Here is a 12285-nt window from a genome sequence, read left to right as displayed (position 1 = left end):
GGTTTATTCTGTATGGGACTCTCTGTGCTTCTTGGACTTGGTTCATTATTTCCTTTCCCATGTTGGGGAAGTTTTCCACTAGAACCTCTTCAAATATTTTCACAGACCCTTTCTTGTTTTCTTCTTCTTCTGGGATGCCTATAATTCGAATGTTGGTACGTTTAAGGTTATCACTGAGGTCTCTGAGGCTGTCTTCTAGTCTTTTTATTTTTTTATCTTTTTCCTGCTCTGTGGCGTTTATTTCTTCCATTCTATCTTCCAACTCACTTATTCGTTCTTCTGCCTCAGTCATTCTGCTGGTTAGAGCATCTAGAGTATTTTTAATTTCAGTTATTTTGTTATCCATTGCTGTTTGTTTTTCTGAGTTCTTATGAACTGTTTCTTGTACTTTCTCTAATTTGTTATCTAGATTTTGTATCATTTTTACTATCATTACTCTAAATTCTTTTTCAGGCATTTTTCCTATTTCCTCCTCATTTATTTGGTCTTGTGGGTTTTTTTCCTGCTCCTTTGCCTGCATGGTGTTTCTTTGTTTCCTCATGGTTGTCCAAGCTTTTGGGGTTGCTTGTCCTGGTGATAGAGGTGTTTATAGAAGACTGTCCAAGCCTCAGACTAATGTCCAAGTATTGGATTAGACGAATATTCGGTCGGCTATGTCAGGTTCTCCGCAGCCCTTTCCGGTGTCCGAGGCCGTCTGCTGGTGTTCAGCTGGTTCTCTGTGGGAATGACTGCGTCCTTCCGTGCATTCCCAATGCATCTGTGGAGAGGGATGCACTCCACGTCTCTCTACTTCGCCGCCATCTTTTTCTCTTGTCACACGAAGAGATGCTTCTTCTTTTTCAGAAGTAACTGAGATCCTCAAACCTTCTTCCCACTCCACTCACCCTACCCCTCAAAGAAGAGATTCTCTTATCAAATCATGCAGTGGGGAGAAGAATCACTGCCCACACCCAGCCTGGGCTCCCTTCTCTCCTTCTGAGCTGTGGAATGGTGGTATTCCTAAGATCCAATCACTCTTGAGTAAGAGGTGACAATGGAGTTGGTAGACTTACCAGGTGAGCCCCAAAAGCATGACAAATAGTAACCAACTAATTGTGTAGTATTTTTAACAGCTTGCTTTCCCCCTTGCAGATAATAAACAAACTGATTTGGGCTAGGCGAGTCAATGAAGCTTAGCATCTTTCCAATTCTTGGTTTTATAAAGGAAAAATCCATGAGTTGTAACTTAAGAGAAAAATAGAACCAACAGATGAGCTATATAGTTTAAAAATTGTGACTGATTTTACTTTTCAACTGGAAGTTATTGCTCTCTGCCACTAACTTATACACTTTTCCTTCTACAATGATAATTCACTCATTCATTTAATGAATACTTACTGAGAGTCTATTATATGTTTATCAGGGCTGTATTGGTGAATAAGACAAACAGAACTTTATGGTGCTTAAAGGAGGGTTGGGTAGCATGGCTCTCTGTGCTTTTGAGGGCTATAGAGAAGGCCCTTATCGCTTGAGTGTAGTGAACAAGAGAGGAGGGCAGGGGTCAGAGCCAGGTATGCTTCTTTAGGACGCATACACAGACATGCAGACACATGCACGTGCGTGCACACACACACACACACACACACACACTCAGAAACAGCATTAGTTTCTATTGTCGATATTACAAATTATTACAAACTGGTGGCTTTAAGCAACACACATTATGCGACAGTTCTATCAGTTAGAATTACAACATGGGACTTACTGGGCTACAATCAAAATATTCGTTTTGGAAGTTCTAGGGAAGAGTTCATTTCCTTGCCTTTTTCAGCTTCTAGAGGCTGCCCACATTCTTTGGCTAGTGGACCCCTTCTTACACCTTCAAAGCCAGCATCATTGCATCTCTCTGACCATTCTTCCATAGTCACATCTCCCATTCTGACCAAAGCTGGGAAATGTGCTCTAATGTTAAGAGCCCAGGTGATTATATTAGGTTCACCTGAATTATCTCCCCATCTCAAAATCCTTATCTTAATTGTATCATCATAATATGTTGTCACATAATATTCACAGATTCCAGGGGTTAGGATGTGAATATCTTTGGGGGGAGGGTCATTATTCTGCCTAACACATACATACACATACAAAGATAAATATGTAAATAATTTTAAAATTTATGTAGAATTTTTTCTCAAGCAATGTGAAATAAAGGAACAAAGACTGTACCGTCAGAGGTATAATCATTTTAGAAAGAATAACATTTTTCACATATGTATTATTACCATGTCTCTGATGAGATGTTGCCATTGATATTAAGGAAAACAATGGAGAGCTACAGCTGCAGTAAACAACGTGAATAATTCTTGGAAGCACGATGTCCAGTAAAAAGAGCAAGTCCGAGAAGACTACCCAAATGTAGGTCTTAAGTCTATGTATGAGTTTCCTTGGGCTGCTGTAACAAATTGACAAAAACTGGTAGATTTAAAGAACAGAAGTTTGTTGGTTCACAGTTCTGGCGGCTAAAAGTCCTAAATCAAGGTCTTGGCAGGGCCATGCTCACTCTGAAGGCTCTAGTGAAGAGCCGTCTTCCTCGCTTCTGGGGTTGTCAACAACCCTTAGCATTCTTTGGCTTGTAGCTGCTCACTACGTTCTCTCCTTCACATGGCCTTCTTTCCTCTGTCTTTCTGTGTGTTTCAAATCTCCCACTCTTCGTAAGGACCGTCACTGGATTTCAGGCCCACTCTAATCCTGCACGACCTCATCTTAACCTGATTACATCTGCAAATACCTTACTTGCAAAGAAGGTCACATTCATGGGTGACCATTGGGACCATTCATAGATCCCAGGGACTTCAACATATCTTTTGTGGGAACATAGTTCAACGTACAACAGTTAGGTTTCCCAGGAAACATACTCTGAGACAGATTTGCTTGCAGGGGACTTATTTATGGAGTACTCTGGGGAACAACATCAGTAAGGGAATGAGGGGAGCAGGTTTAAGCCAAGAGAGAAGTTGAGCTTCAATGCAGCCGTAATAGAGGCCTCAGCCAATCCCGCAGGGAGCTCTGAAGCTAGGATGGCCCTTCAGAGATGTCTGTAATTGAGATACGTGGGCCAGACTTCTGTGTTTTTGCATTAACCAGACACTGGATTCAGGCTGTCCACAGAGGGGACAAAGAAGCTCCCTTTGGCGAAGGATAAGGCCCACAGAGGGACACAGCTGTGAGCCCTCAGCAATTAGCACTCTCCTCAAATGGATGTCTTGGTCCTGCAGTGGGTACCTGGGTTGTATATCCCAGCAGCCATTTACACTATGGTTTTTAACAGATCTCAAAAACAAGCAAAACTAAACAATGTATTACTATGTCATATAAATTTGTGATAAAGTATTTATGTGTATGTGTATTTTTAAAATATTTATGTATAAAAACAGTAGAATGACACAACATTCAGGAATGTGCTTACCTCTGAAGGATAGGAAAGGGTAGGTTCTTGAGTCTTTGGTTCTTGAATTGTTTTTTTTTTTTTTTATAATATTATGATTTATAACTAACATGTATTTCACAGAATCTTTTGTATGTATCACATATATTTACAAATATAACGAAGGGAAGAAAGAAAAGAACCAGGCAAAAGTAATAGAAATTAAAGTAGCTAGAGATTTTAGAAAAAAAATATGAATAAAGATGGTAAATCTTGAGTCCACTGCTAAAAGAAGCATTTAGGTGAAGGAAAACTTCACCTGAAATTCCCTCACTTTCTTTGCTTCAGTTTGCTTGCAAAACCATCCTGAAGTTTTGTTATTTTTGGCTGGCAGTGTGATTTTGGCAAAGTATATTGTTTACTTTCCCTTTCACTTCATTTTAAACTGATGTGTTCGTCACGGCACTAATCTTTTTTTAAGCGTAAGAATATTGTGGGTAAGATTGTTGGAATGATTAATAGATGTGCTGGTGAAATAAACCCAGTAATGTGCAACCCTGATATGTTAAAATTTCACTGCATCTTTTTAATGGTATGTTGAGTGGAGAAAGAAAGTGGTTGGCTTATGTTTGTATGATCACAGTTTTTCCTTTTTTTCCCCTTTTTTAATTGAAATATACAAAATATTTATTGATATACAAAGTTATATTCATTTTATGTGAACTACATAGTGATTTGCCAATTGCACACATTTTGAAATGATCATCCCAATACGTCTAGTAACCATCTGTCCCCACACAAAATTATTACAACATTATTGACCATATTCCTTATGCTATGTATTATATACCTCTGGCTTATTCATTTTATAACTGGAGATTTGTACCTCTTAACGCCTTTCACCTGTTTCATCCATCCCACCACCCACTCCTCTGGCAAACACCCATTTGTTCTCTGTATCTATGAGTCTTGTTTTCATTTTGTTTTGTTTGTTTTGTTTTTTAGATTCCACATTTAAGTGATATCATACGTATTTGTTTTTCTCTGTCTGACTTATTTTACTTAGCATAATACCCTCTAGATTCACTCATGTTGTTGCAAATGGCAAGATTTCATTATTTTTATGGGTGAATAATATTCCTTATATATCTATATATTTGTCTATATCTATCTCTATATCTATATATCACATCTTCTTTATCCATTCATCTATCAATGGGCACTTAGGTTCCATATCTTGGCTATTGCAAATAATGCTGCAATGAACATTGGTATTCATATATCTTTTTTTTTAAAATAAATTTATTCATTTATTTATTTATTGGCTGTGTTGGGTCTTTGTTGCTGTGCGTGCGCTTACTCTAGTTGCGGCGAGTGGGGGCTACTCTTCCTTGTGGTGCATGGGCTCCTCATTCTGGTGGCTTTTCTTGTTGCAGAGCACGGGCTCTAGGCATGTGGGCTTCAGTAGTTATGGCACATGGGCTCAAAAGTTGTGACTCATGGGCTCTAGAGCACAGTCTTAATAGTTGTGGCGCATGGGCTTAGTTGCTCCGAGGCATGTGGGATCTTCCCGGCCCAGGGATCGAACCCGTGTCCCCTGCATTGGCAGGCAATTTCTCAACCACTGTGCCACCTAGGAAATCCCATATCTTTTTGAATTAATGTTTTCATTTTCTTCAGATAAATACCCAGGAATGGAATTGGTGGATCATATGGTAATTGGTTTTAGTTTTTTGAGGAACCTCCATACTGTTTACCATACTGGCGGCACCAATTTATAATCTCACCAACAGTGCGTGAGGCCTCCCTTTTCTCCACATTCTCACCAACACTTGTTATTTGTTGTCTTTTTCCAATAGCCATTCTGACAGGTGAGAGGTGATAGCTCATTGTGATTTTGATTTGCATTCCTTTCCCTGATGATTAGTGATGTTGAGCATCTGTTCTTGTGCCTGTTGGCCACCGTATGTCTACTTTGGAAAAAATGTCTATTTAGGTCCTCTGCCCATTTTTTAAGCAGGTTGTTTGTTTTTCTTGATGTTGAGTTGTATGAGTTCTTTATATACTTTGGATATTAATCCCTTATCGGACATACCGTTTGCAAATATCTTCTCCCATTCAATAGGCAGCCTTTTTGTTTTTGATAATTTCCCTTGCTGTGCAAAAACATTTTAGTTTGATACAGTCCCATTTGTTTACTTTTGCTTTCGTTTCCCATGCCTGAGGTCACATACCCAAAAAAGTATTACTAAGACTGATGTGAAAGAACATACGGCCTATGTTTTCTTCTAGAATTTTTATGGTTTTGTTGCAGGGACATGGGGCACAAGAGGATGGTCATGTCCTGGGTCTTGGGCGAGTTCCTGGGATGGGCCACTAAGTGAGGGTCCTTGGCTTTGCACAGAGAAGATTTCAAGAGCGAGCCATAGTAAAGTGAAAGCAAGTTTATTTAGAGAGATACACATTCCATAGGCAGAATGCGGTCTGCCTCAGAAGGTGAGAGGGGCCCCCAAATATGGGGTGGTTGGTTTTTATGGGCTGGTAGTTTCATAGGCTAACAAGTGGGAGGATTATTCCAACTGTTTTGGGGGAGGGGCGGGATTTCCAGGAATTGGGCCATTCCCTGCTTTCGGCCTTTTATGGTCAGCCTCAGGCCTATCATGGCGCCTGTGGGTGTGTCATCTGCATGCTCGTGAATGAGCGTATAAGGAGGCTCAAGGTCTACTGGAAGTTGAACCTCCCACCATCTTAGGCCTAGTAGGTTTCAACCAGTTTTTGTTGTATCCTCAACAGCTAATGGTTGTGTCCTGCCCCCTCCCCTCCTTTCTCACTTTCAGGCCTTCCCTGTACGTCTTTAAGCCATTTGGGGTTGTTATGGTGTGAGAAAGTAGTGCAGGTTAATTCTTTTGTGTGTAGCTCTGCGGGGCTCAGCAACGTGCTCCTCGTTGGTCATCAGAGCTACATGCTCAGGGGTGCCCCTCTATGAGCTGTGTGCATCCTTTTGTCGTGGGGGGGCTGCTACTGTGGGCTCTCTGCTATGTGGGGCTGGTCTCCAACCTGACTGGCTGCCGGGCCGTGCCTCCTGCAGTGGATGTGCGCTTGCTGGAGCGTGGGGTAATCTTCCCTTGAGGCTGTCTGTGTGGCCCAGGGGTTACTGGGGCTGCTTCTGCTGGTGGGGGTGGGGCCAGGTGCCTGGTGCGAATGGACTAGATGGAGGATTACAAAATGGCACTTGTCAGCTCCAGTGTAATTGTGGAAGAATGAGCTCCCCTGGATGGCTGCCACGCCTGCCTCTCCCAGAGGCTCTCCAAGATCAGCCAGTGGGTCTGACCCAGGCTCTTTTCAAACTACTGCTTCTGTTCTTGGACTTGGGGCCTGTGAGATTTCGTGCACGCTCTTAAGAACAGACACTCTGTTTCCTACAGCTTCCTGGCTCTCCCAAAGATAAGCCCTGCTGGTCCTCAAAACCGGATGTTCCAGAGGCTCATTTTCCTGGTGCAGGAGGTGCGTGACCTCTGGGGTGGGGAGCCCAACGTGGTGGTTGGGCCCCTTGCTTCGCGGAAGGACCTCCATGGCTGTGATATTTCTCCCATTTGTGGTGCGTGGGCCTTGACTGTACTATATCTCCGTTCCTCCTCCTGTCTCATTGTGGTTCCTTCTTGTTGTCTTTAGTTGTGAAAAATCTTTTCTGCTAATATTCAGGTCATTCAAATAGATTGTTGCTCTGTAAGTAGCTGTAATTTTGGTGTGTCCTTGGTAAGAGGTAAGTTCAGGGTCTTCCTACTCCACCTGCTTGGCTACCTCCTCACGGTTTTTTCACTTAAAAAAATGTTAACTAAACTTATTGTGGTGATCATTTCACCATATATACGTCTATTAAATCATTTTATTGTCACCTTAAACCACTACATTGTTACATATCAATTATAGCTCAGTAAAACTAGAAAAAAGAGTGACAGAAAGTATGTATGTTGCTTTATACTTACACAGAAAAGGAGATGGAAGAATGCATTCCAGATTGCCAGCTGCAATTAGTGGTAGTAGGAAATGAGGTGGGATACTTTTTATATACTTCTGTGAGCTTTTGAAGCTAAAAAAATAAAATACTAAGTGTATAGTTTTTCAATTATTTGTTTCAAAATGAAAGGTTTAGTTTTATATGTTTACAGAAGGTTGTATGAAATGTGAGCTTTAAAGTTCTCTTGTAAAGTAGGTGAGAAAGTAGAATAGAGCCCTGGGTTTTTAGTGCAGACACCTTGGTTCTAGAAACAGGCCTACGGCACCAGAGTGGTTCTTAGACAAGAAGTTCATCTCAAAGACTTTGTTTCCTTGTTGAAAAAATAAGAGTGATAACATAATATTTGAGTGGATAATGCACGTGAAGTCACTTTGAAAATGATAATGCAATACTGAAGCATGTAAATGTTAATGCTCATGTCTTATGGTAATATTGTTTGTTAAAGAAATAAATTTTTACTTTTTGGAAACCTCCTGATTTCTAAGGTCAAAGTTCATTTATCATGGCACTATTTCTTTTTTAACCTAGAATTGAACACCTTCTCAACTGAACTTAAAGGAGTAATTAAGTGCAATATTTTGAACTACATTTAAACAAAGATGAGATAGAAGATGGAACTGTTATAAATATGTAAGTTTTATTATACAGACCAATGAAGGATTGAGCTTTGTTGTAATGTATTCTTAAAAATTCCTAGCTTCTGTGTAATTCTCTAATTATGCAATTTTGTTTCATTATATTGAACTACTCCTGATTTCACCATGAAAATATGACCTGAAACTCAATTTACAGAAATACTGCAAATGAATTTATAATTAAATGGGAATATTGGTATATTAATATGATACAATTTGGTTGATTCACATTTTTTTCCTTATTAAAAATTATTCTGAAATCTAAATCTTTTAAATAAATGAGACTGAAATCCAATGTGGTTGTGTCTGAATACGTTACTTGTGGAACCACCAAAAATTTCTAGAGACTACTCCGTTCTTCCTTAAGCATTTTTTAAAATGCTGCCTTCTCTGATCTAGTTATTGAGAAATGATTTCACAACCGCAGCTTTTTTTTCATGCATTTCTTTTTTAATTTTAATTTTATTGGAGTATAGTTGATTTACAATGTTGTGTTATTTTCAGGTGTACAGTAAAGTAATTCAGTTATACATATACATATATTCATTCTTTTTTAGATTCTTTTCTCATAGAGGTTATCACAGAATATTGAGTAGAATTCCCTGTGCTGTACAGTAGGTCCTTGTTGGTTATCTATCTTATACATAGTAGTGTGTGTGTTCATCCCAAGCTCCTGATTTAGTCCATCTCCCTGACTCGAAAACGTTTCCACTTTGGTAACTATAAGTTTCTTCTGATTCCTGTAAGTCTGTTTCTGTTTTGTAAATAAGTTCATTTGTATCTTTATTTTTTATTTTTTAATTTTTTTATTGGAGTATAGTTGCTTTGCAATGTTGTGTTAGTTTATCCTGTATAGCAAAGTGAATCAGCTATACATATACATATATCCCCTCTTTTGTGGATTTCCTTCTTACTTAGGTCACCACAGAGCATCGGGGAGAGTTCCCTGTGCTATACTGTAGGTTCTCATTAGTTATCTATTTTATACATAGTATCAATAGTGTATATATGTCAATCCCAATCTCCCAATTCATCCCACACCCTGCCTTTCCCCCTTGGTATCCATATGTTTGTTCTCTCTGTCTGTATCTCTATTTCTGCTTTGTAAATACGATCATCAGATTCCACATATGTGCATTAATATGTGATATTCAGATTTTTTTCAGATTCCACATATATGCATTAATATGTGATATTCATTTTTATCTTCACTCTGTGTGACAGTCTCTAGGTCCAACCACGTCTCTACAAATGACCAAATTTCATTCCTTTTTATGGCTGAGTAATATTCCATTGTATGTGTGTACCACATCTTCTTTATCTGTTCCTCTGCTGGTGGACATTTAGGTTGCTTCCATGTCTTTGCTATTGTAAATAGTGCTGCAGTGAACATTGGGGTGCATGTATCCTTTTGGATTATGGTTTTCTCAACCACAGCTTTTAAATTGAAATCCCAATTCTACTACTTAGTTTCTATGTGTCCATAGGAAAGTTACTTAAATATTTTAAGTCTCACTTTCCTCATCTGTAAAATGCGGATAAGAGTATTACCAACCTCACTGAACACTTAATGTCTCTGTGCCAATCACTGCTTAAATATTTGATAGTATTGTCCCATTTTACGGATGCAGAATTCTGAATGCTTAGCAGCTAAATCCACCTAAGATCATATAGCTAATAAGCCGTAGGAGTGGAATCTTGTCCCAGATTTCCCTGACACCGAAGCCCAAGATTTTATAGTTGCTCTCTCTTTGGAGAGCTTTTAATGGTTTCTTATGTTTAATGGTATGGCTCTACCAGTCTCTGGGAACCATGGTCTATATTAAATTTTAATACAGAATACTGCTGAATAGGAGTAGACCACCATAGTTTCTGTATGTATTAGTGTTTTTAGTAGTTCATTAAGTTTATCCAGGGGCAAACAATTGTCATTCAATTCCAAAAATGTGTAATTGTCTGAACCAGGAAGGGCTTAACTCTGGCATGTACCACATTACTCTGCCTCTATTTTTTACTTTTAGCCGATAGAATAATTAATATTCCTAAAAGGAAGTTGAGGTGATCAGAATAAATGTGTGCATTTTTAATAAAAATTATTCCTGTTAACTGCATGGATAGTGCCCAGATTTTATAGAAAAAGAATGGATACCAAAATGAGGTGGTTTCAATCTTCAGTACTCCTTGAAATAAAATAACATACTTAATAGGAATTCTAACAGCAATGGAAAGTACCTTTCTATGGTACCTGTCCTTATTTATTAAAAAACAATCTAAAATCAACAATTATTTTTTAATGCCTGTTTAATTTTATGTCAGATGCTGTGGTAGGTGCTAGAGGCACATACGTGTATTCTTCAAAACCACAACAAAACCATTAACAGGTATTTGTTGCTCTTTCCTCTCCTTTACCTCACTGCACTCTTTGCCAGATTAATTTCTGCTTATCCTTAGATCCCAGTTCAAATGCCACTTCCCTCGAAAGGCCTTTCAGGGCAGTCTCCTCTCCCCATCTACCCTTTCATTAAGCCCTGTTCTTTTCTTCTTTGTACTTACTACAATTTTTACCATATAATTAGTTGGATGTTTCCTTAGTGTCTGTCCATGACGGGATTCAAGTAAAAGAAATCACATCTAATTTACTTAAAAAAAAATCCTAGCTGCTTCATGGAGAATGAACCCCAGGACAGGTTTCAGGGAGACGAGTTAGGAGGCTATTGCCTTATTCCAGGTAAGAAACGCTTGTCATTTGGATTAGGGTGGTAGTAGCAAACGTTAGGGAAGTGCTCTGTCAAGATATATTTTGGAGGGAGAATGGAAAAGACTTGCTGGAGAATTGGATACGGGAACGCAATGGAAAGAACAAAATCAAATCAAGGTTGACCGCTAGATTTTGGGCTTTCATAAGAGGGTATTTAGTGGTGCCTTTAACAGGAGAAGGGAGGTGTGTGTGGAGTTCTGTTTTGAACATGTTAAGTTTGAGATGTTTATTCTTATTGTACATCTGAGTGGAGATGTTGCGTAGGCAGGTGGAGATGATATGTGTGTGTATATATATATATATATATATATACACACACATACACATACACTCTGGTCTGGCCAGAGACTTTGGAAGTTATCTGCTTACAGTTGATATTTAAAAACAAAGGACTATGGGAGTTCCCTGGTGGTCTAGTGGTTAGGATTCGGTGCTTTCACTGCCGTGGCCCAGGTTCAATCCTTGGTCAGGGAACTGAGCATGTGGTGTGGTCAGGATCAAACAAACAAAAACAAACAAACAAAAAAAACAAGGGACTAGATAAAATGTAGAGAAGTAAAGACAGTTGGGGTCTGAGCACAAGGGCATTGCATCATTTAGAGGTCATCAAGAGCAAGGGTCAGCAAAGGACTCTGGGAAGGAGCCTCTGGGAGGAAAACAGTGGCCACCCACTGTTGAATGTTAAAATAGGATGAGGACGAAGAACTGACCATCTGTTCACTATTATACACCTAGTACCTAGCTCAGTTGCTGGTACCAGTATTCTGCTCTAATTGTGGACTGGTATTTTATATACACATATTTGGCCATGCCAGGTGGCTTGCAGGATCTTAGTTTCTTGACCAGGAATTGAACCCTGGCCCTTGTCAGTGAAAGCACGGAGTCCAGTGCTTAACTGGACAGCCAGGGAATTCCCAGAACAGTGTTTTTTGAATGAATGAATCTTTACTTCTACTTATCTGTTAGATATTTGAGTGTCTCTAAATTCCAGGTGTTACTGTGTAGAGCTAAATTGGACTCCACTTTGGATCTGTTTCTTTGACTTTAACCTTTGCTTTTCATTGTTTTCATCATACACAACAGCCTGCCTCAGGGAATCCTACCCACTTGTGAAATGAACACATCCCTTCCCGCGAGGCTAGTCATTCCAGGAGATGTTTTGCAAGACTGATAACCCTTTTTACTTTACTTCCCAGCCCCTCCCTCTCTGATTCTATAAAACAAACTGGCATCCAGAGCCCAATAAGATGGTTTTTTAGGAGACATTAGTCTGTCATCTTCACGGTTTGCTGGGTTTCTGAATAAAGTCGTATTCCTTGCCTCAACACCTCGTCTTCGATTCACTGGCCTGCCGCACGTTGAACAGAGCAAGCTTGGAGTCAGTAGCACAGGTACTGTTCTAGGCCCTGTGGAGTCACAGCATAGTATTCTCAACAATCATAAATTGTCATGTGAGCTATATATGCACACA

The sequence above is a fragment of the Hippopotamus amphibius genome, chromosome 9 (genome assembly GCF_030028045.1).
Source record: "Hippopotamus amphibius kiboko isolate mHipAmp2 chromosome 9, mHipAmp2.hap2, whole genome shotgun sequence".
Taxonomy (NCBI): Eukaryota; Metazoa; Chordata; class Mammalia; order Artiodactyla; family Hippopotamidae; genus Hippopotamus; species Hippopotamus amphibius.
Note: the sequence above shows the minus strand (reverse complement) of the source record.